The sequence below is a fragment of the Equus asinus genome, chromosome 25 (assembly GCF_041296235.1).
Source record: "Equus asinus isolate D_3611 breed Donkey chromosome 25, EquAss-T2T_v2, whole genome shotgun sequence".
NCBI classification, from domain to species: Eukaryota; Metazoa; Chordata; class Mammalia; order Perissodactyla; family Equidae; genus Equus; species Equus asinus.
This window is the reverse complement of record NC_091814.1, coordinates 41,841,517-41,864,286: the sequence shown is the minus strand read 5'-3', so window position 1 is coordinate 41,864,286 and position 22,770 is coordinate 41,841,517.

Here is a 22,770-nt window from a genome sequence, read left to right as displayed (position 1 = left end):
GAAGCATGACACTCAAAAGAACCAAGGGATTCCAGCTCCCAGGGCCAGGCTGAACCAGCCACAGTGCACTGGAGACCTGTGAAGACCGTGAATGCCCTCTCCAATGCCATCAGGATGCCTGAGTGCCTTCTGAGTCTCAAACATCATTTGATTTGTAGAAACAGCCTCAGTAGGAAATTCAACTCTGAATTGATTCCATTTTTGCCCCTAAAACCCAGAGATAACCTAAGAGAAACTGTTTTAATTCAGTAGAGTCTAAAATAACATTAAATAGTAAGTTTAAACTCCTCCCTGCTACCTAAGAGATTGGGGCTCAATAATAAAAATGAATTTGGTTTTGGGGCTGGCCTGGTAGGGTAGTGGTTAAGTTCATGTGCTCCGCTTTGGTGGCCTGGGGTTTGCAGGTTCAGATTCCAGGCGGGGACCTACGCACCGCTTACAAGCCATGCTGTGGCAGGTGTCCCGCATATGAAAATAGAGGAAGATGGACACAGATGTTAGCTCAGGGCTAATCTTCCTCACCAAAATAAATAAATAAATTTGGTTTTAAAAATAAAGAGGTGTATCTTTTTACACATCTAAGTTGTGTGTATAATTTTTGCACCTCTACATGTATCAAGTAATCAAGATAAAAGGCGTTAAAGGAGGACTAGAATGAAGGGAAAATAATACAGCATAGTTAAGACCAAACAGAAAGCTGGTACACTGCACATGTTAAATGCCTTCACAGTGAAAAAGTGGACTTCAAATTTGGCTCTGAGTTTCTTTGCAGCCAGAATAGAAAGAGAAGCACAGTTAGTCACAGGTGTCACATTTTCATAAGGTGGAAGAAAAACAGTTGCTCTGGAGAAGGTTTCCACGCGCCAAAGATGAAGTGACCGGAAGGTGCCGAGAGATGTCGTGGCTGAATAACCATACAATGAGCATTTGCTAATTCATTCAAAAAGTATTTACGGACTGTGCACCAGGTGCTTACCCTGCCAGGCGCTGGGATGACACTGTGAATAAGGCTCAGCCCTGCCCTCACAGACGTTACAGCCTAGTCGAGTTTTGGGTGATGGTTTCCTACAGGTTTGTCGATGCAGACTGGGGGCATAAACCTTAAAAGCAGTTCTGGCAAAAGGGGTTTTATAGAGGGGTCAAATTCATGTCGGTCGGGTTTGTAGCTCACTAATAGTCTTGTCTTGTATTTAAATTTTAATAGGAGCCTCTATAAAACTGAAAAGTAATTCAGTCATTTGTTGCTTACATATTTATTAGCGCTTATTTGTGCCAGCTACTAGGGGAGATGTTGAGGACACAAAGATGAACATCAGACGTGGTCAAGGCTTTCTAGAACCTCACATGACACATAGGCAAACAAATCAGAGAGGAACATGGTGGGTGCCGCTACAGGGGTGTGAACTGAGATTTCTAGGCATGTCTGGCTCTTCCAGAGGGCGTCAGGGTGGGTTTACCAAGAGGAGAAACTTGAGCTGGTTCCTGAAGGATCAGGAACAACCACAGGAACCGTAGCAAACACTTGTGCTGACTTCGTCAGGAACTATTCTGAACTCTTTGTGCATATAGTATGTGTTGAATTAACTCACTTTAATCCTCACAACAGCTCTGTGAAGTAGGTACCATTCTGAACCCCATTTTACAAATGAGGAAACTGAGGCACAGGGAAGTCAAGCAGCAGGCCCTAGGTCACCTCAGCTGGGAAGTGATGTCAAGCAATGGAGCCCTCATCCTTCTCGTCGCCTCTGGGCGACTTCTCTTGAGACCCCAGATGAGACTGGGTTTCCTGGCTGCGTGCTCTAATGACACTGTGCTTTTCCTTCTTAGAACTTACCCTGTTGTGTAATTACATGCTTATTTGTGCTATTATTTATTTAAAGTCTGCTTCTCCCCATAGACTGTAATTCCCCTTGGGGCAGAAACTGTGTATGCATTTTCTTCCCCGTATTTAATCTCTCCTGCAAGAGTTTGGCACATGGGAGGCACTCACAGATCACGTGGTGAGTGGAGCCAGGAAAGGGTCTGAGCTGGATGAAGAATGATGGTAGGAGTCTAAGGTGGCAGGGACGTGGGAGTGGGGTTTGGAGATATTTGGATCAAACCTACAAATCAGGCCATCTCTGTGGATGCCTCTTTTGTTGTTGTTTTTGCTTTAGAAGAAACCTCGACTGGAATTACCCACCCAGGAAGGTAGGCTGTTTACTTTTCTGGGGCAGAGACAAGAAAGAGGGAAGGAGGTTGGACAGTGCCAATTTGCAGTCTTTGACAGCACTGGCCTGCCGGATGTTTCCTGAGCCAGTTTAGGGGTGCAGAACCTGCAAAGATAGGTTTTTGTATCTTAATTCTCTTTTCCACCCTCAGTCTCTAGGAGACAGAGGCAGAGAGGACCTCATGCTGAGAGATGGCTTCTGACGTGCCTTCCTTTGTTCTCTCCTTTCCCAACCTTTTGGGAAGGCCCTTCACAGCTTGGGGTAGGAGGGGTAGGGAGTGGTTCCCACCTCTGGCTCTTCTCTTGCTTGCTGTAGGGCTGGCAGGAACAAGCCAGTTCCCATCCTGTGACACCATGTCACTCTTCCTTTGCCTCCTGAGCTTCTGCTGTCTCCCAGTTTCTATTTCCAGGGGACGATGGCGGCTGAGTCTATATTTGGTGGGATGTTCTGCTTCTCATTGGCACATTTGACTCAGTGAGGCTGCGCTAATTAGAGAAGTTCAAGAGCCCAGAAACTGGCAACTGGAGTTTCATGGCCTTTGGTACTTCTGTCTCCCTGAGGCTGCTAGGGATAATCTAGGTGTTTCAGGCTCAGTTCTTCCTGCTATTTGCATGAGGAGGAAATCAGCTTCTCCCAGGAAGAACTGCCTAAGGAAAGAATTTGCTGTATGGTCCTTTGTCTTGAATGTCCCTATTAGTCTCTCAGTCAAATTAATTTATTTGTTCATTGAGTAGATGTTTACTGAGTGCCTTTTGGGTGCATAGGTCTGTGATAGCAAGTACTAAGAAAAGGAAGTAAACAGGAGTCATATGAAAATCATGGGCAGTTGTTGCCAAGGGAGTTGAGAGGACGTAGAGACGGATTATTGTGACAGTGGTCAGGAGAGGCTTTGCAGGCAGGGGGAGTCTGAGCTGCACTCTTAAGGATGGATAGGATTTTGATTTGGGGTGGACTTGGGTGGAGGGGGCCAGAGAATAGAATTCTAGGTGGAGGTGATTGTGTGAGCAGAGGTCAGAAGAAAGATGTATTTGGGGTCTGGCAAATGAGTGGATATTATTGGAGCAAAGGGTTCACGTGGTGGTAGTGGTGGTGGGAAGATGAATTTAGAGATGAGGGTTGAGGATAGAGACAGGGAGCAATTCGGGGATTACGTGGGGAGCCATAGAAGGTTTTACAGCAGGGATGTAATAGGATAAAACTTGGATTTTAGGAAGCATCTTATAAAAGAAGAATCCCCTGGAGGATAAATTAAAGGGAGGAGAAGTGAAAGCAAGGAGACTAGTTTAATTCAAGTCAGTAATACTAGCTAACGCTTACAGAATGCTTACTGTATACCAAGCATTGTTCTATACATTTCACATATATTAAATCATTTAATCTTCAAGACAATCCTCTGTGTTTGATACTATTATTATCTCTGTGTTATAGCAAGGAAAATGAATGCACAAGGAGATTAAGTGACTTGCCCAAGGTCACATAGCCAGTGAACTGTGGAGCCAGGATTTGTACTCAGGCAGTATGGTTCCAGCATACATACTCCTAATACTACACTATACATTTTTCCTGTATTTATTGATCCCAACAATGTGAAAGGAGCTACTAGCAACATATAAATGTAAGTGAAATACACCTAGTTTTGTTCTTCATCACTTAGTTAAGAGGTAATTGTTTTGATAGTTCAGATGATAATTAAGTTTTGAACTATGGTGATGGTAATAAAAAAGGAGAATAATGGCCAGAACATGGTGCTAGATTTGCTGTGGGGTTTGAGAACATTTACAATTTGGTTCTTGGGCTGACCTTTCTTCAATTTACTCATTTGTAATATGGATATAATAATCATGACAGAGACTTGGCTTCTGGAAAAGACAGAATAAAAGAGATCGTATTTAACTTAGGACTAAACACCAAAAAATCAGACACAACATATGAAGTAATGATTTGCAAGACTCTGGACAACAGTCAAGAAAGGAATCCTTGAGAGATGAGAAACACATGAGGTGAACTCTATGATTGTCTGAGCCTACTGTCTTGAAAGAGTTTCTGGCCACATTGCAGGGGAGGGAAACGAAGGTAGATCCCAGCAGACTCCCTGAAATGAGGAGACAAAGCTGAGAGTCTGGGGACACCAAGGCAGTTAGAGTTCTCAGGAGAGAGTAGCAGAGAGGAGAGAGTCACACAGAGAGAGAACTCCAGAGTTTTGTAGAGGATCACTTTTAAGTATTTGGCTGAGTACTTATGAGTGCGTGTGTGAGGAAACTACCCAAGGCTGGGGCAAGAGCCACCTGGAAGGATCAGAGGTAGCAGTGCCCAGTGCTCACCCGGGGCCAGAAATAGTGCCTGTTCTCAAGAGCCAGATTGGAAACCTCAAGGTTCAAGGGCATTGGGTAGAATACACAGAAGAGTCTTCTTTGCAGTGGGGGATAATGAACTCTAGATCAGACACTGCTCTGGTTCTGCCTGCGTAACAAATTTTAAAAGCAAGACACAAAGGGATTGAGCTATTTCCATCCCAGGAACTGCATCCCAGAACAAAACTCACAAATATTTATGGGGAAAAAATTTTCAGCATCCAATAGGGTAAAATTTACAATGTCAGCCATCCAAACAAAGATTACCAGGCATACAAAGAAGCAGGAAAATACAACCTGTAGTGAGAGAAATCAATCATCTGAAACTGACCCAGAAGTTAGAATTAGTAAACAATAGTTCTAACTGTATCCACATGTTCAAAAAGTTAAGTTGAGACATGGAAGATATAAAAAGGCCAAATCCAACTTCTAAAAATGAGAACTACAGTGTGTGAGGTGAAGAATACACTGGATGAGGTTAAACATGAGTTAGACTTTGCAGAAGGTAAGTTCAGTGAACTTAAAGTCATAGCAATAGAAAATGTCCAAAATGAGACACAGGCACAAGAGAGAATTTTTAAAAAAGAACGAAACATTAGTAAGCTTGTGGGACAGGTTCTAGTGGCCTGATATACATGTAATTGGAATCTACAATGGATAAGAGAGAGAAATGACAGAAAATATATTTGAAGAAATAATGGGTGAAATTTCCAATGTGATGAAAACTATAAATTCACAAATCCAAGAAGCTCACAAACCCCAAGCATAAGGAACCTGAAGAAAATTGCAAGGCACATCATAATTAAATTAGTTAAAACCATTGATAAAGAGAAAACCTTAAAAACATCCAGAGGGAAAAGACACATTATGTACAGAGCAACAAAGATGAGGATGACAACAGATTTCTTCTGGAAACAATTCAGATTACAGGTAGTGGAGCAACATCTGTAAAATGTTGAAAGAAAAAAATCCCCGTCAACTTAGAATTTTGTGGCCGTAGAAAGTATCTTTCAAAAATGAAGGAAAAATAAAGATGTTTTCAGACATACAAAAGCTGAAAGAATTCATCACCAGCAGAACCACACTACTAGAAACGTGAAAGGGAGTTCGTTAGGTGGAAGGAATGTGATACCAGGTGGAATTCTGGATCTACACAGAGGAATGAAGCACACCAGAAATGGTACCTGCGTGGATACATGTCTAAGATTTTTAGTTATTACTTAAATCTCTTTAAAAGAAAATGAGCTATTTAAACAAAAGTAAGACCACTATAGTGTGGGTTTTGTAATACATGCAAGTCAGAAGCATGACAACGAAGGTTGGGAGGGGAGAAATGGCAACGTGCAGCATAAGTTCTTACACTGTATGAGGTGGTGTGCAATCACTTGAAGGTAGCCTGTCACAGGGTAAATACATATACTATAAAGCCTATAGCAACCACTAAAATAAAGAAGCCAGGAGTTATAGCTTGTAAGTTAATAATGGAAATAAAATAGAATCATAAAAAAATACTCAGTTTATCCAAAAGAAGTCACATAAAGGAGAGAAAGGAGACAAAGAACAGATGGGACAAATAGAAAAACAAAACAAGATGACAGATTTAAAGCCAACCATATCAGTAAACACTCCAGTTAAAGACTGAGATCGTCAGATTGGATAAAAAAGCAAGACCTCACTATATGCTGCCTATAAGAAACAGGCTGAATATAAAGACACGAACTTTATAGCACTAAATGCCTAGATGAGAAGAGAAGGGTCTCAAATCAATGGCTTCAGTTCCCATCTTAAACTAGAAAAAGAAGAGCAAAGTAAACCCAAAGTAAGTAGAAGAAAATAATGATAAAGATCAGAGCAGAAACAAATGACATAGAAAACAGAAAAAACAGAGAAAAATTAATGAAATCAAAAGCTGGTTCTTTGAGAAGGCCCATGAAATTGGTGAACCTCTAGCCAGACTGATCAGGAGAAAAATGAGAGAAGACACAAATTACCAATCTCAGGAATGAGAGAGGTGACATCACTATAGATTCTACAGATATTAGAAAGACAATAAGGATAGTATTATGAATAACTTTCTGCCAACAAATTCAACAACTTAGATAAAATTGACAAATTCCTTGAAAGATACAAAGCCCCAAAACTAACTTTAAAAGAAATAAAAGATAAGCTGAATAGCTGGATATGTATTTAAAAAATGTAATTTTTGGTTAAAAACTTTTCCATGAAGACGACTCCAGGCCCAGATAACTTCACTGGTGAATTCTGCCAAACATTTAAATACGAATTCTATGTAAACTCTTCCAGAAAATTAAAGAGGAAGGAATACTTCCTCACTCATTTTATGAGGCCAGCATTACACTGATCTTGAAACCAGACAAAGATCCCACAAGAAAAGAAAACTACAGACCTGTATCCCTCATGGGCACAGTCGCAAAAGTTCTGAACAAAATTTTAGCAAACTGGATTCAAACAAGTGGTAAATAAGCACATGAAAATATGCTCAACATCTTCAATCATTAGAGAAAGGCAAATTAAAACTTCAATGAGGCACTACTAAGTGTCTATTAGAATGGCTAAAATTAAAAAGACTGATGATATGAAGTATTGGTGAGAATATGGAAGAACTAGAACTCTTAAATGCTGATGGTGAGAATGTAAAATGGTACAGTACATTGGGAAACAGTTCAGCATTTTTTTTAAAAAGCTAAACGTATGTCTGGATATGATATAGTCTCCCGCCCCCTCCCCCAGTTATTTACCCAAGAGTGATGAAAGCATGTGTGCGTATAATGGCTTGTACACAAATGTTCATAGGGGCTTTACTTGTAATAGCCCCAAACTGGAAACAACCTAAATATCCATCCACAGATGAATGGACAACAAACTGGTATATCGATACAATGGAATACTACTCAGTAATAAAAAGGAACAAACTATTGATACAAGCTACAACGTGGGATGAATCTCAAAACAGTTATGCTGAGTGAAAGAAGGCAGATAAAGATGAGTAAATAATTTATGATTCCATTTATGTAAAATTCTAGGAAATGCACACTAATGTATAGTGACAGAAAACAGATCAGTGGTTTCCTGGAGGGGATGGAGAAGTGGGGAGGTGGGAGGGAGAGATTACCAAGGGACACAAGGAAGCATTTTGGGATAATAGATATGTTCATTATCTTGATCTTGGTAATGGTTTCATATTGCATTCAATTCTATTTCGATAAAGTTGTCAAAAATAATAATGACTACCTCAGTGATTAAGAAGATGATATGTGAAAGCCCTTTATATATTTCACAATGCTACAGAAAAGTTAGTTACTAATTATATATACAGAATTAATTAAAGATGACTGTGTGATTATAAGCTTAGCAAATTGGAAGGATGGTGGTAGAAGTAGCAGAAATAAGGGAGAAAGGAATAGGAACTGGTTTGCAAAAGATAGTGATTTCTGTTTTCCCAAATATGACACCCGGGTGGGAACACCCAGGAGCTGGTTGGGAATGTGGAACTGCAGCTGCGGAGAGGTGAGCGCTACCACAAATATGTGCAGATGGGCACAGAGAGGGGAGTGGAGGCAGGAGAGTGCAGGAGCTATGTGGAAGGACAGCGTGGAGCAGGGGAAGACTAGAAGTCTGGGGACACTCCCAGAAAATTTATAACTTGGGAGCGGGCTGTTTGGGAAAGAGCGATTAGAGGTCATCTGGCATGGTGACAATTGAGCTGAGCCAGCCATCTGGTCCTCAAAAGGAAGAGGGTTCCAGGCTTAGGAACAGCAGCTGCAGAGGCCTTGAGATGGGAAAGACCGTGATGTGTTCTGGGAACAGTTTAGGGTGGCAAGAATTGGTAAGGGAGGAGGAAGGTAGTGTAAGACTTAGTTGGGCTGGTAGGCTGCAGTGAGCTTAGGTTTTATTTTCAGGGTAATAGGAAGTCCTGATGGGTTTTAAGAAAGGTCATTCTGGCTGTAGATGGATAAGAGCTTGTGGAGGAGGCAAGAGTAGAAGCAGAGAGATGAGCTAGAAGGTTCTTTCAGTAGATCAGGTGGCGTGTGTTGGTGACTCGGGCTAGGATAATGACTGTGGACTGGATGGATTTAAGGTAGTAAGATCAGGGCTTGAGAGAAACCAAGGTGCTCAGGAATCTTACCCATGACAAAATCATTGGCCCTTGAAATTTCAGAGTGGGAAGTGGTGTTAGGGATTGCCTAGGAGAACTCTTGACCAATTACTCTGTTTCCCACTCTGCTCTCTACAAATATCTTAGCATATAGCAATAACTATCTTTCAAATTTGTGTGGTTCTTCAAAGCTTCCAATGTGTGTTCATACTTAGTGTTCTCTTCAAGGGCATAGCCTCATCCTCCCTTTATCTCAGCTCATTGCCCTGGTGCTCTGCCCCAGCTAATTTGGTCCTATCTTAATACTCAGGTGCAGGGAATGGTGGTTCTTTTGTTACAAAGCAGGACTTAGGGAAGGGTAGGGGCCTCAGATGGCGGGACAGAAGCTGAGGGAAGTGACTCCTCCCAGAGACTGACTCTGGGTGCACAGTCGGCCATCTTGTCTTCAGGGCAAGGCCAGCACAGCTGCTTCCTCTTCTTGGAAGCTCCTTCCCACATCCCACCCTGTTGAAATCAGACGCAGCATTCACGTCCATGCTATATTGTCTGCTCTTCCATGCAGTTTCTCTGCTTCCCTTACCTGATGTCATCTCGCATTCTTTTGAACTCTCACTTTTGTATTGCTCTTTGGGCATTTATCTCAGCCAAACGTGTTATAATTATTCCTGACTTTTCCTGAGGTATCATGTTTCTTCCGCTTCCTTATGCCCTACAGCCCTTACTGCATATAGCTCGTGCATATAGCGTGGGCCTAGAGAAGGTTGTTGAATTGAATTGAACCCATTCAAGTTCAAATACCTGTGTCAGACATGGTAGGTACACAGAAAAGTTAGAAGGGAGCTGATTCCCCTGTGAATGTTTATTTTTAATTTTTTTAAATTAAAAAATATTTTTATTGTTGGAGCTGGCCTGGTGGCATAGTGGTTAAGTTCACCCGCTCCACTTCAGCAGCTGGGGTTCACAGGTTTGGATCCAGGGGTGGACCTACACACTGCCCATCAAGCCATGCTGTGGCAGCATCCCACATACAAAATAGAGGAAGACAGGCACAGATGTTAGCTCAGGGACAATCTTCCTCAAGCAAAAAAACGAAGATTGGCAGCAGATGTTACCTCAGGGACAATCTTCCTCACCAAAAAAAACGGGATTAAAAAATATTTGTATTGAGATATAATTGACATATAACATTGTATTAGTCTTAGTTGTGCAACATAATGATTTGATATATGTGTATATTGTGAAATGATTACAAGTTTAGTTACCATCTATCACCACACAGTTACAATTTTTTTTCTTGTGATGAGAACTTTTAAGATCTATTCTTTCAGCAACTTCCAAATATATGGTATGATATTGTTAACTATAGTCACCATGCTATACATACATCCCCAGCACTTATTTATCTTATAACAGGAAGCTTTTGCGTTTTGACGAGCTTCATGCATTTCACGCAACCCCCAACCCCCAGCTCTGGCAATGACCAATCTATGAGTTAGTTATTTTTTAATTCTACATACAAGTAAGATTATAAAGTATTTGTCTTTCTCTGACTTATTTAACTTGGCATAATGTCCTCAAGTTCCGTCCATGTTGTCAAAAATGGCAGGATATCCTTCTTTTTTATGGCTGAATAATATTCCATTGTGTATATATACAACCTTTTCTTTCTCCCTTCATCTGTTGATGATCACTTAGGTTGTTTACATGTCTTGGCTATTGAAATAATGCTGCGATGAACATGGGAGTGTAGGTATCTTTTTGAGATAGTGATTTCGTTTCCTTGGGTTAAATACCTGGGGGTGGAATTGCTAGATCCTATGGTAGTTGTATTTTTAATTTTTTGAGGAACCTTCATACTGTTTTCCACAGTGGCTGCACCTGTTTACATTCCCACCAACAGTGCAAAGCGTTCCTTTTTTCCCACGTCTTCACTAACACATGTTAATTCTCATCTTTTTGGTAATAGCTGTTCTAACAGGTGTGAGGGGATATCTCTCATTGGGGTTTTGATTTTTGTTTCCCTGATGATTAGTGATGTGGAGCCTCTTTTCACACACCCGTTGGCCATTTGTATGTCTCCTTTGGAAAAATGTCTGCTCAGATCTTCTGCCCATTTTTTAAGTTAGATTATTATTATTTTTTTTTGTATTGAGTTGCATAAGTTCTTTATGTTAACCCTTTATCAGATATGTGATTTGCAAATATTTTCTCCCATTCAGTAGGTTGCCTTTTCATTTTGGTGATCATTTCCTTTGCTGTGCAGAAGCTTTTTAGTTTGATGTGATCCCACTTGTTTATTTTTGCTTTTGTTGCCTCCCCTGTGAATGTTGATCCAAGTATCTTTATACTAGGTATAAATGATGAGGTGGAGGAGGCAGAAAGGAAATAGGGGGTGTAAATGGAGCAGTTGGGAGTGCTTAGAATTAGGAAAATACGTGTGTGGCAAAATGCCTTTAGGGAACTACAGCTCTGAGCATGAGCCTTGACCACCATCTTAATTCTTCCTTGTTTAAAATTTAAAACAGTCTGTGGGGAGATATTCTCCTTTTAGGGTCATCAGTCTGATTTTATTACAGAACTTAGTTGGGAAATTAATTTTTTTATTTTAGGAATTTGCTAGAATATGTCTGTGGCAGAAACTGGTAAATGCCCACTAGGCCCATTTCCTCTTCTTCCTGGCTACATAACTTGACTATATTTCTTTGTCTCCCTTCTCCCTTGTTGTTATGGGATGGTATGGCCTTGCAATGGAGCTCTGGCCGGTGGAATTCAGGCAAAAATGATGTATGGCACCTTCAAGCCTGGCCCATTAAATCTCCTACATAATCATGCAAATTCTTTCTCATTTTTGCCTTACTGGCTGAATGCCAGAGAGCCAGTGGCAAGCAGCCCTATGCAATAGAGCTTTCTGTGATGATGAAATGTTCTGTATCTCTGCTGTCCAATATGGTAGCCATGTGCCCACTGAGCACCTGAAGTGTAGCTAGCATGACTGAGGAACTGAATTTTAAATTTTATTTAATTTAAATAGCCACAAATGGCTGGTGGCTACCATACTGGATGGTACAGCTTTCAATGGAAGGAGCCTGTCTTGCTGAGTGACGAGATGGAGCAGAGTTCCCAGCCCACCTGCCTTGTACAGTGAAGTGCACGAGAAATAGCTATTTGCTATATTAAGACACCGAGACACAATATCTGTTCCATAAAATGGGAGATACTTGCCGATTCACCTACACTAAAAATTCACATCGTAGGCATCTTCAGCTGGGCAACAATGTAGCTGGACAAACCCAGTATCTAATATCAAACCCAGTTATCCAGGGTCATTCTTAAATGGGCAATCGAATCTTCTTCCACCTCTCTTGAGTTCCTAATATTGCCCCACCCTATTTTATTGGGAAAGGAAAATTGGAGGCCACGAAGCAAGCCTGACCCCTGTTTTCCGCATAGGGTAGCAGAAACTGCTCAGGGTTCTGGTTTCCCCTCCACCCTAGCTCCCTGTGTGGGCTTGGGCAAGTCACATTGTTTCTCTGGTTATTGGCTTCCTCCCCTGTAAACTGTGATTTCTGGGTTTGCTTCTGTTTCTAAAATGCTTCTTCCAAATATCTGCTTTCTTCTTGCACCCGCTGTTTATCCTCCTTCTTTGGAGGAGGGATTCTCACTCCCAGTGCTCCTGGCTCAAGCCCCTCCCAGGCCCTTCCCTATTCTCTTCTGTGCCTCTGTCTCCAGCCTTAGCACTCTTTCCTGGTTCACTGCCTCTTTCTTCTCTACCAAGGATTATGCCCACACCTGCCACCACCACTGCCTCACTCCTCACTCACTTTTAGCCTCGCCAGCCCAGCTTCCACACCAACTTCTTTGCTGAGATGCTTTTAGGAATATCACTCTAATGACCCTCTGTTCAGCTTCACAAGGGTAGGCTCTGGGGACAGGATGCGTCTCTCCTGTCTGGGCACTTAATTCTGTCACATGGCTCTTCTCCATCTGTAAATTCTAGACTCTTACCTCCTTCACTCCCGGGGTGTCAGGAGAATTAAAAGTTTGTAAATTGCCTTGAGTTCCTTGGGGACAACTAGCAAGTGTAAAGAATAAAAATCATTTCATACAAAGCTGTTGAAAAATATGCAGTGAATTGATTCACAGTCTCCCCCGTTGGGCTATGATTATGAGCGTCTCAGATGAAATATCACATTTCAGCAAGGCAGGTGATGCCAGTGTTAGGCTGCTAATTGCAATAAAAAGCTTAATTTGCACTTCCATCTATTTCTCATTCCGCTGGGTTGGGGAGTGGGGGTGGCAGAGAAGGGGCTATTCAGGGAGGCTTTATAAGCCTGTCCTTGAGTTGGTGACGGGAAAATGATGGTTCTAGCATTGTATAGTCAAAGCTTGACTGCTTGGTGCCATTAGCTCCCCAGCTATTCTGTTATTCAATAACGTCGTCATTTTTCTTGTCTCCTAAGGCAGACACTTTGCATCCGTCATTTCCTTACCCACCGCTTCCTCTTGATTTCCTTACTTGTATCTCCCTCCCTCCCTCCCTTCCGTCCTCCTTCTCTCTGAACCTCTCTCCTTCTCTTGTTCTCTCCTCTTTCTCTCCCTTTGTTTCTTATACCACCATTCCTCAATAATTTTGATCATCTACTATACTGAAGAGACTGGAAATAAGATAGTGCATGAGATAAAGTCCTTGCCTTCATGTAATTTGCAAACTATGATGGATCACAAGCAGTGATACAAGGAATTCTAACAAAGAGTTCTTCGCTCATTCATTCATTCATTCATTCAACAGGTAATTATGGAAAGCTTACTGTGAGCCAGTCAATGTTCTGTTTGAGATACATCAATGAACAACTGATAGAGGGTTGTGATGGGCAAAGTGCAGACTTCTAAGAGGTTGCAAAGCAGGAGACCTGGCCTCATCTAAGGGGTCAGGAGGGACCCCAGAGAAGAGATGCTTTGACTGAACCCTGCAGCCTGAGAAGTTAGGTTGGCAAAAGGGGCCAGAGGAAGTGGTTTGGCTAGCTGCTACAGGGAGCAGTTTGGGAGAAGGATGGAAAGAAGCTTGCTCAGTGTGCTGGCACTACGAGGTGTGGGGCCAGATTGGCAAAATAAGACCTGAGAGCCAGGCAGGGGCCAATCCCTAAGGGCCATCTAAACCACAGTAGTGAGTTCGGAGTTCATTCTAGGGCATTTGAAGGAGGCCAAAGGGGGTAAGTACAATTTGAATCAGAGCTGTCCAATAGAACTTTCTGTGATGATGGAAATCCTGCTCTGGCCAATACAGTAGCAACCAGCCTGGTAACTATTGTACACTTAAAATGTGGCTAGTGTGACTGAGGGACTGGGTTTGAAATTTAATTAAATTTTATTTTATTTAAATTTAAATAGCCACATGTGGCTAGAAGTTACCATGTTGGAGAGTGCACATCTGTATTGTCTGTTCATCATATCCAGAAATATAATTGAGTTTCTCCCGCACAGCACCCCATGCAGACCCTCCAGTTCCTCTTAAGCCTTCCCCAACCACTGAGGCCTGCTGTACCAATAAAATCTCCAGCGTAGCTGGGTAGCAAATTTTTTTTTTTTAATGTGTGTTTTCCTTCCTCTTCAATGAATTTTCATACTCTCAGAGTGGGGACTTCTCTTGGCTTTTGTTTTCTTCTCATGACAGGCCACACAGCCTGTGTTCACTGAATAGTTGTTGTCTCATTGATGAGCTCTTGTTTTCCTCTGTGGGCTGATGGGCAGAAAGCTCAGGGATGCAGATACCAGTTTGGTCTATGGGATGCCCCATGAGGTCTGTGTGTCACAGCCCCCCGGGGTGCACAGGGGACATCTGCCCTTGAGAAGCCAAACCGAATGGCCTGTAGGAGCCCTTCCAGAATCTGTCTCCAGAATCCCATCTCTCGGACAGTTCAGTGCTGTGGATAAAGTGAAGTGGAGAGATTCTCTGCTTCCTCCTGGAAAAGGGAGCTGTCGCCTTATGGGACCTTGTTGCTACCCTGAAGAACTGTTGGGCCACTCTTCTGAAAGCCGCATGGTGACAGGGAGCTTGCTTTCCATTCCTATATTTTCTCTTGACAGTCAAGTCACTTTCCCACTGAGATTTACAGTTTTAAAATGATTGGAAAAGGATCCTATTTCCAAGCTTATGTTTTTCAGCTCAGCTTGAGGCATAAAAGGAAATGTTCTTACGGTAATTGCTCTCTATCCATTTGGGGATAAACGATGATCCACCACTTCCCCAGCTTCCCTCAACCATCAGAGGCAAAGTTGCTGAAGCTCCTGCCCTGAGGGAGAGCCATTCCCGCGCGCACTTCTCCTCAGTGGCAGCAGAAGGGCCACGTGATGCGGTGCCCAGGGCTAGTTCTCCTCTCTCTGGAAGTGCAGATGGTGTCGCTGCATTTTCAGAGTACACAAGACTGGAGACGTGGTACTTTAGTGATGGAACAGGGGTTTTGCCCTGGCAGAGCCCTGGTTCCACTTGGGGAATTTATTTTCATAGAATGACAGACTCTCAGTATCATTTAGTCAGTGCTTACATTTTCTGTGTCCCCTTTGGTTGTTGTCACCTGAAGGGACGGGGACCTCATTACCCCATGAGGCTGCCCTCCCATCCACAGGCCCTTCTGACTGCTGGAACACGCTTCACTGGGTTGAGCCAAAATCTGCCCCTTTGTCGCTTTCACTCCTGGATCTGGACCTTTCTCTGAGGACCCTATAAACCCAGCCTGATCACGCCTCCTCCACGTGAACACAGCCAGGTATTTGATGACGGCTGAGTCTTTCCTTCTCCAGACAGGCTCCCAGAGTTCCTTTAACGATGTCTTGGAGGATAAGTTATCAAGCCCTGTGGTCATCTTGGCTGGCAGGCTTTCATTTCTCCCCAGAGTGGAGCACCCAGAGCTTAAATGTCACAGTTCACCAGTGGGCTCAGCAGAGCATGTAGAGCAGAGCTGTCTCCTCCCTCATTCTGGATGCTCTCCTTTGTTAACACAGCTTGGGAGAACCATTGGAGACTACAGAGCTTCAGTTCCAGTCCCTGCTCATGGTTCACAGTAGTTATGTTGTATAGAGTCGCTGTGAACACTGAATTAGCGAATACTGAACCATTGATCCCCGGGGAGGTACAGGGCTAGATTCCTCTGAGCCTCTGGTCACAAATTTTCATCAATCAATCAATATATAACCTTGTTTTATGTGTGTTTCTCCTTATTTGACTCCTTATTAAATATATGTTGTTGATTCATTATCATTGACCTCACAGCCAACAGCACCACAAACTCATGCCTGGATAAAGCTTGTCTAACACGCGTATTTTCTCTCTAAAGCACGTCACAGCCTTCTTGTGCTTGGGAACGCCAGATAGCACTTCAGCACTAGGCTTGGGGAGCCATTTTAAATATCAAAATCACCAACAGAAAGCACAAAAATGCAAAAATCATGGCACTAAATAGACCATGAAAAGGCCACTTGTTTACAGCACGAGAGCTAAAAGGAGAAGGCAGAGCATAGCCTTGCTCAGCTTCAGCTGGGAAGTGTGCGGTGGGGACTCACATTTTTTGCCACCTTGCGCATGTCCGTGGATGACCGTGGAAGTGCCTCGAGCACTGATGTTGAGGTTACAAGTAAATTTTAGTGAGCAGGCAGATTTGTAAATATAAACCCTGCAAATAATAAGAATCGATTGCACTGTGAGCACGAAGAGGAAGTAGAAAAAAGGAGGCCAGCTTTATGCAGAGATGGGGAGAGTGAGTGCCCGCGGCAGAAATGGTATGAAATCCCATGCAGGGGTGTGTCACAGGGAGGTCCAAAGCAGTGGTCCTGCCCGAATAGCGAGTAAGTCTTCTTTCTGTCCTGTGTCTTCAGGTGGACTCAGCTCTGGGCGGACGTGTCTCTTGTTTGTATCAACACCGTCTGGCACGTGTCTCCCCCAGAGTGGGCACTTCGTGAATATTTGCTGTTGGGGCTGTGGAGATGATATCAGCGCCGGTTCAGAGCAGAGGGAGCTGAGGGAGAGAAGGAAATGAGACCAGGGATGCGCGTAGGACCCAAGGAGGACTTAAAGTGAGGACACAGAGCTTAAGATTAATTCAAAAGATAAATGAAGAGGCAGCGGAAGGACTTGAAAGAGGAAACTGAAGTGGCTGCAGCCACGAGAAAGATGATGTGAGGAGAGGCGGACTCTGTGTATTGGGATGGGAGTGGTGAGAAGCAGAAGGCTTGTGGTTTTTCATTTCTCCGGGGTGACTCCTTGAGAACATGCAGCCTCCCCCTCCACAGTAGATGGCTGCTTTTCACGACGGCTCGCTGAGACGGGGCAGGGCTGTTATGTCCACTGTTCAGATGAGCAAAGGGCCCGGGGACTTTAAGCCACCACCCCAACAGAACAGGATCAGTGATGGACCCAGGGCTCCCACTGTCACTGACCTGCCCATGGGAAGAGGCTTCAGCCGAATTCAGTGATGTCCAGAAGAGAGGACACCATTTTTCTTTCTTTCTTTCTTTCTTTTTCCTTTTTTTAAATGAAAGTTTAGGAAAGGGGAGGAAGTTGAGAGAGCTTATAGAAAAAGACACGCTATTGGTGCTGTTGGGTTGGCTAGAGAGACATGTGTGTGTCCTTCCTGCTGGAAAGAATGGAATCATGGGCTGGGCAGGGAAGGAATCTGGGCATATAGGTCAGTGACAACTGCCCATCAACAGGGAAGTGGGTTTAAACTGTGAGCTGGGGAAGGATAGCATGGGCTCAAAGTGGCTGCTGAAAGCCATTCGCTTTTGTGTAGTAAGAGACTGGAACTTGCGGTCTGCTGCTGAGAGGCGGTTCTGTTCTCTTAGGCTGCCAGCTCAGGGCTTTGCCCTCTGCCTCCATGTCAGGGAGCCCTAGGTGCTGGGAAGGTGGCAGAGATAACCAAGATACTGTGAAGCTGCAATGCATAGCAGTCTAGCAGGGAGAGTAAGTCAGATGGACCTATTGCTTTGTAACTAGAATATTTTTCCACTGTCACGTGTTTACAAAGGGAGAGATTGCTTCCTACTACAAGGGCTGCTGGAGGCTTCGTGAAGAAGCACGTGATTTGACATGCTATTTGACCCCCAAACTTCCCTGCACTTATTTTCCCACCTCTGTACTTTCCACCCAGTTGCTCAAGCCAAAAATCTAGAGGAGTCATCGCCGATTCTTCTCTTTTCCTCCAATCCATCCCCAGTTGGCTTAGCGTCTATCTCCAGCACAGAGCTCGATTCTCTCCATTTCACTCTTCGTTCATGCCACTACTAAAGCCCTGAACATGACCATCTGTAGCTGGGACTGTTGAAAGAGCTCCCTAGGGAGTTTAAAAGTCTACTCATCTTCCCTTCCTATCGGTAGTTTTTGCAGCAACTGGAGTAATCTTTCCAAGAGATAGTTTAAAATCTTGCTGCTTCCCTGCTCACAGAAACCTTTGTGGCTTCCTGTATTAATCAGTGAAACAGGGGCCGGCTCCATGGCCAAGTGGTTAAGTTTGCGCGCTCCGCTGCGGCGGCCCAGGGTTTGGATCCTGGGCGCGGACATGGCACTGCTCGTCAGGCCGCATTGAGGTGGCGTCCCACATCCCACAACTAGAAGGACCTGCAACTAAGATGTACAACTGTGTACGGGGGGGTTGGGGAGATAAAAGTAGGAAAAAAAAAAAAAGATTCTCAACAGTTGTTAGCCCAGGTGCCAATCTTTGAAAAAAAAAAAAATCAGTGAAACAACTTTAGGGGTTCCCAACAGGGAATGTTAATACAAGGATTTTGTTGCAGAGATACAAATTGAGGGTGAGAGGCAACCCAGAGCAGGAAGCCACTGCCACCTCTAGGCTGGAGGGGCCCAAGCCCTAGAACTCAGAAGCTCCTCAGCCATGGTGGGCCCTCCTGGTGGGAGCTGGGACCTTGGAGGGTGGGCTGTTTGATGGGAAGCTGCAGTGACAAAGGAGACACCATTGTTGCCACAAAATGCCAGCTAGAAATACTCTGGCCTCTCCCTTCTTCCTATCTTCCAGTCTCCCACTAGGGCCTCCCAATGGCCAAACTTTGCCAGAAGCCGCTTGTCAATGGAGCCTGGGAAATGCTGAAGGGTGGAGACTGATTGACAGCAAATAGACAAGCAAATAGACTGGTACACTTCCAGCTCTATGTTGCTGTATACAGACCCTCACGCAGTCTGTCCCTGGCTACCTGTCCATCCCTGCCTCGTACAAACATGCCCTTCCTCCTAGGGGGCCACTCTAGTCCCCTCTCTAGTCATGGAGCACCCCAGGCTCTTCCTTCCCCACTCCTTCGGACAGTGCCTCTCTTTCTGGAATATGCATCCCTTGGCTACCCTCATGGCTGGCTCTTCACATCCTTGAGTCTTAGCTCAAATGCTACTTCCCCAGAGGGGCCTTCCCTGACCCCCCCAGCTAAGCTGGCTCCCCTCACCTTACTGATGACCGCTCCATAATATCACCCTGACATTTCTTTATGGCACTTGTTATAATCAGAATTATTTGTTTGATTTGTTATTATTATCTGTCTCCCCGTATTTCGTTCAGATCTCTGCTCAAAAGTCACCTTCACAGAAAGGCCTTCCGACCACCAAGCTAAGTAGTGCCCTCCCCTATCACACTGTATTTCATGACAGAGCTTTATTACTATTTTTATAAAGCTAGTCATTGGCACACACACACACAACACACACCCCTACACACATATACACACACACACGTATTCATCTTCCCCACTGGACTGTGAGCTCCATGGAAGCACTGGGTTTATCTAGTTCACTTGAAAGGAGCGCTCTGAAGGCCAGGCCTTGCGTGTCCCATTCAGCAAACTGAACGGTTGTGAACTTCCCAGCACTAAGAACGGTGCCGGACCCAGCACACACTTAGTGAATGTGCGTGGCATGAATGAGTAAAGAGCGTTGACATTGAGTAGAATCTAAGTAAGCAGTGATGGGAGAGAAGAAAGGACATTCTCAGATAGTGGAATAACGAAAATAACAGCAGAGATAATGGAAAGTATGCATTTGGGGAAAGATGAGAACTTTGGTTTGTTGGAGTATAAAGAACATGACGGGTGGTTAGCAGGAGTTAAGAGCAGGTTGAGGTCAGATCACAGAGGCTTAAAGGCGAGGTTAATGAATTTATTCAATTATGTAACAGGGAGCCATGGAAAATTTCTGAGCGGGTCATAACATATCCAAATCTGTGTTTTGAAAGGTGCATAGAAAGTGTCCAAAGATTTACTTCATTGTTAATGCTGGTGAAAATTTTGTGGCTATTCTAGTGTCATGATTGGTTTAAACAGAGGCAGGTGGATGAACTTAAGAGGAATTCTAGTTTGGTTGGTTGATTGAATCATTTATTCATCAAGGATTGGAGTGCCTGTTAAGAACTAGGTTTCGCTGGTGTAAGGGGAGGAATATTTACATGTAAAACACAGTGTTCATGTAAATGTAAAAACAGGGTCCCTTTCCTTGGGTTCACTGTCTAAGATGGGAGATACACCTGTAAATAGATCATTACAATGCATTGCGATTCGTGCTAACAGAACCCCATGTGCAATGGGCTGGGGCCAGAACAGGGGGAGCAGCCAGCTCTCCCAGGGGTGTCATGAAAGCTGCTCACATCCGGGCCAGCTGTGGAAGGTGAGCAGGCGATGGTGGTGAACAAAGGGTGCAGGGAAGCGAAAGCAGAGGGACAGGCGGTACAAGAGCGTGGCTGTCTGGAGAACGGGAAGCAGCAGCTCTGAGGGCAGAGCGTGTGTGGGGTGGGGGTGGGGGTGGGTGAGGGACCCTGGTCGTGATGGACTGTGAGAGGTCAGGAGGACGGGAGGGGCCCGCGATGAACACCTTTCTACACAACGGGAAGGAGTTCGATGAGCACAGCTCCCTGGCTTCCGCTCCTGGCAGAAACGGCCTCTTTATGGCCCTGACACACCCAATTTGCACTCATTCATTCATTCATTTTTTTCCAAAAATAGTTAATAGATTGCTATTATATGCCACATGCGTTCTAGGCCTTGAAGATAAGGTGATGAATAAGGTAAACAAGCTGCTCTCGTGGAGTTTATAGTCTAGTGGGAGAGAGACAAACACAGACATATGTATATGTACAGACGTATGTGTGTGTATTTTTTTGCCAAGTAATGCTTAGTTTCATGAAAACGTATTTATGTGTGTGTGCACATTTTTTTTTGCCGAGTTAATGATTAGTTCTACGAAAAGTAAAACTGTGTAAGGAAATAGAATGTGATGAGAGAGGAGTACTATTTAGCTTAGGAGGTCACAAAAGGTCTTCTGTTCTGTGGAGCTGAAGTCTGAGAAAGACCTGAAGTGAGGAGCAAGCCGTGTGGATATCATGAGGAAGAGTGTTTTAGGCAGAGGGAATAGTGAGTGCAAAGGTCCTGAGGCAGGAGATATTCCAGGAGGAGCAAGGAGAACAGTGATGCTGGAGGACAACGAGCAAAGGGAGAGGGGTAGGAATCAAGGAAGCAGTGAGGGACCAATCATGGTGAGCTTGTAGGCAACAGACCACGTTATGGATTTTATTCTAAACGTGATGAGAAGTCATTGGAGGGCTTTGTGCTGGGAATTGATGTAACGTGACCTTCGCTGTAAAAAACCATGCCGCCTGCTTCTGAGCAATAGACTCCAATGGGGCAGGTGGAAGCCTGAAGGTGAGCTAGGAAACTGCTGCACCAGAAGAGGTGAGAGACGACGGTGGCAGTGGTGGCTTAGTGTAGCTTAGCAGCAGTGAGAAATGGTCAGCCTCTAGATATATTTTGAATGTGGAGTCAATATGGTTTGCTGGTGGATTGAATGTGGGGTGTTACGGAAAGGGAGAAGTCAAGGATGATTCCCAAGGTTTTTGACTTGAACAGCTGGGTGAACGGTGGTGCCGTTTTCTGACATGAGAGACTGACAGAAAGGCAGATTTGTAAGGGCCTAGAGAGCAGGGGAATCAAGAGTTTTAAGTGGAAGAAGCCTATCAGACACTCTGGTGGAGATGCCAGGTGGGCAGCTGGATGCACGAGTCTGGAGTTCAGGGGTGAGGTCAAAGTTGAAGGAGACACTTAGGAGTGTTTGCAGATAGATGCCATCTCTGTGGGTCCTGACCATCTTTTCAAGGCCAGAGTCAGTGCTGCTCCTTCTGTGAAGCCTTCCTTGACTGTCCTGGGCCTTTCCTTCACCTTCTTGTCATTTCCCTTAAGCTGAAGCCTTTCGTTCAGGTGGCTCAGGGAAACTGTGGGCTCTGCCTCTGCTCTGGATCTCTGGCCTCACAGGGCCTTGACTGGCCAGACGGGCCTGGATCTCCTTAGGTGGGGGGGATGCTCACCTTCCAGACCTAGAGCCAGGTGGGCTCTGATTCCAAGGCTCTGTATGGTCGGGTCCGTCAGACAAGGCCCTGTTCTCTTCGTCATTAGAACCTAGACCCTTGGGGTCCTCAACACACATAAGGATGGATTCAGAACATCATCAGGGAAGCCAAAAACAAAAGGGCACATATTGAATGATTCTATTTATATGAAATATTCAGAATAGACAAATCCATAGAGACAGCAAGCAGATCAGTGGTTGCCAGGGCCTGGGAGGGGCAAGATTGGCGAGAGACTGCTTAATGGGTACAGAGTTTCATTGGAAGTGATTAAAATGTTCTGGAACTAGATAGTGGTGATGGTTGCACGACATTGTGAATGTACCTAATGCTACTGAATTGTATACTTTTAAATAGTGAATTTTATGTTCTATGTTATGTTATTTTACCACAATGAAAAAAATACCAAAAAAAAAAATGTCGTCGGGGACGACAGTTTCTACAAGCCTTCTCATTCTGTTCTTTCTTTTGCAGCCTCCTGCCTTCCACTGGCTCCCTCTGCTTGGGGCAGGGCTGAGGCTAGGAGCAAACTCCAGCCTTTCTCTTTCCAAGGTGGGGGAAGGAGGCCAGGAGGGGCTGGCTCAGAGGACCCCAGGGGAGTTGGGAGAAGCTGGAAAAGCTCTGATGGTCTGATTATTTGCCCCCTATTGGGGTGACCACCCTGAGATGTTCAACCACGTCACATCATCATCACATCAGCGTGCCGTGGGCTG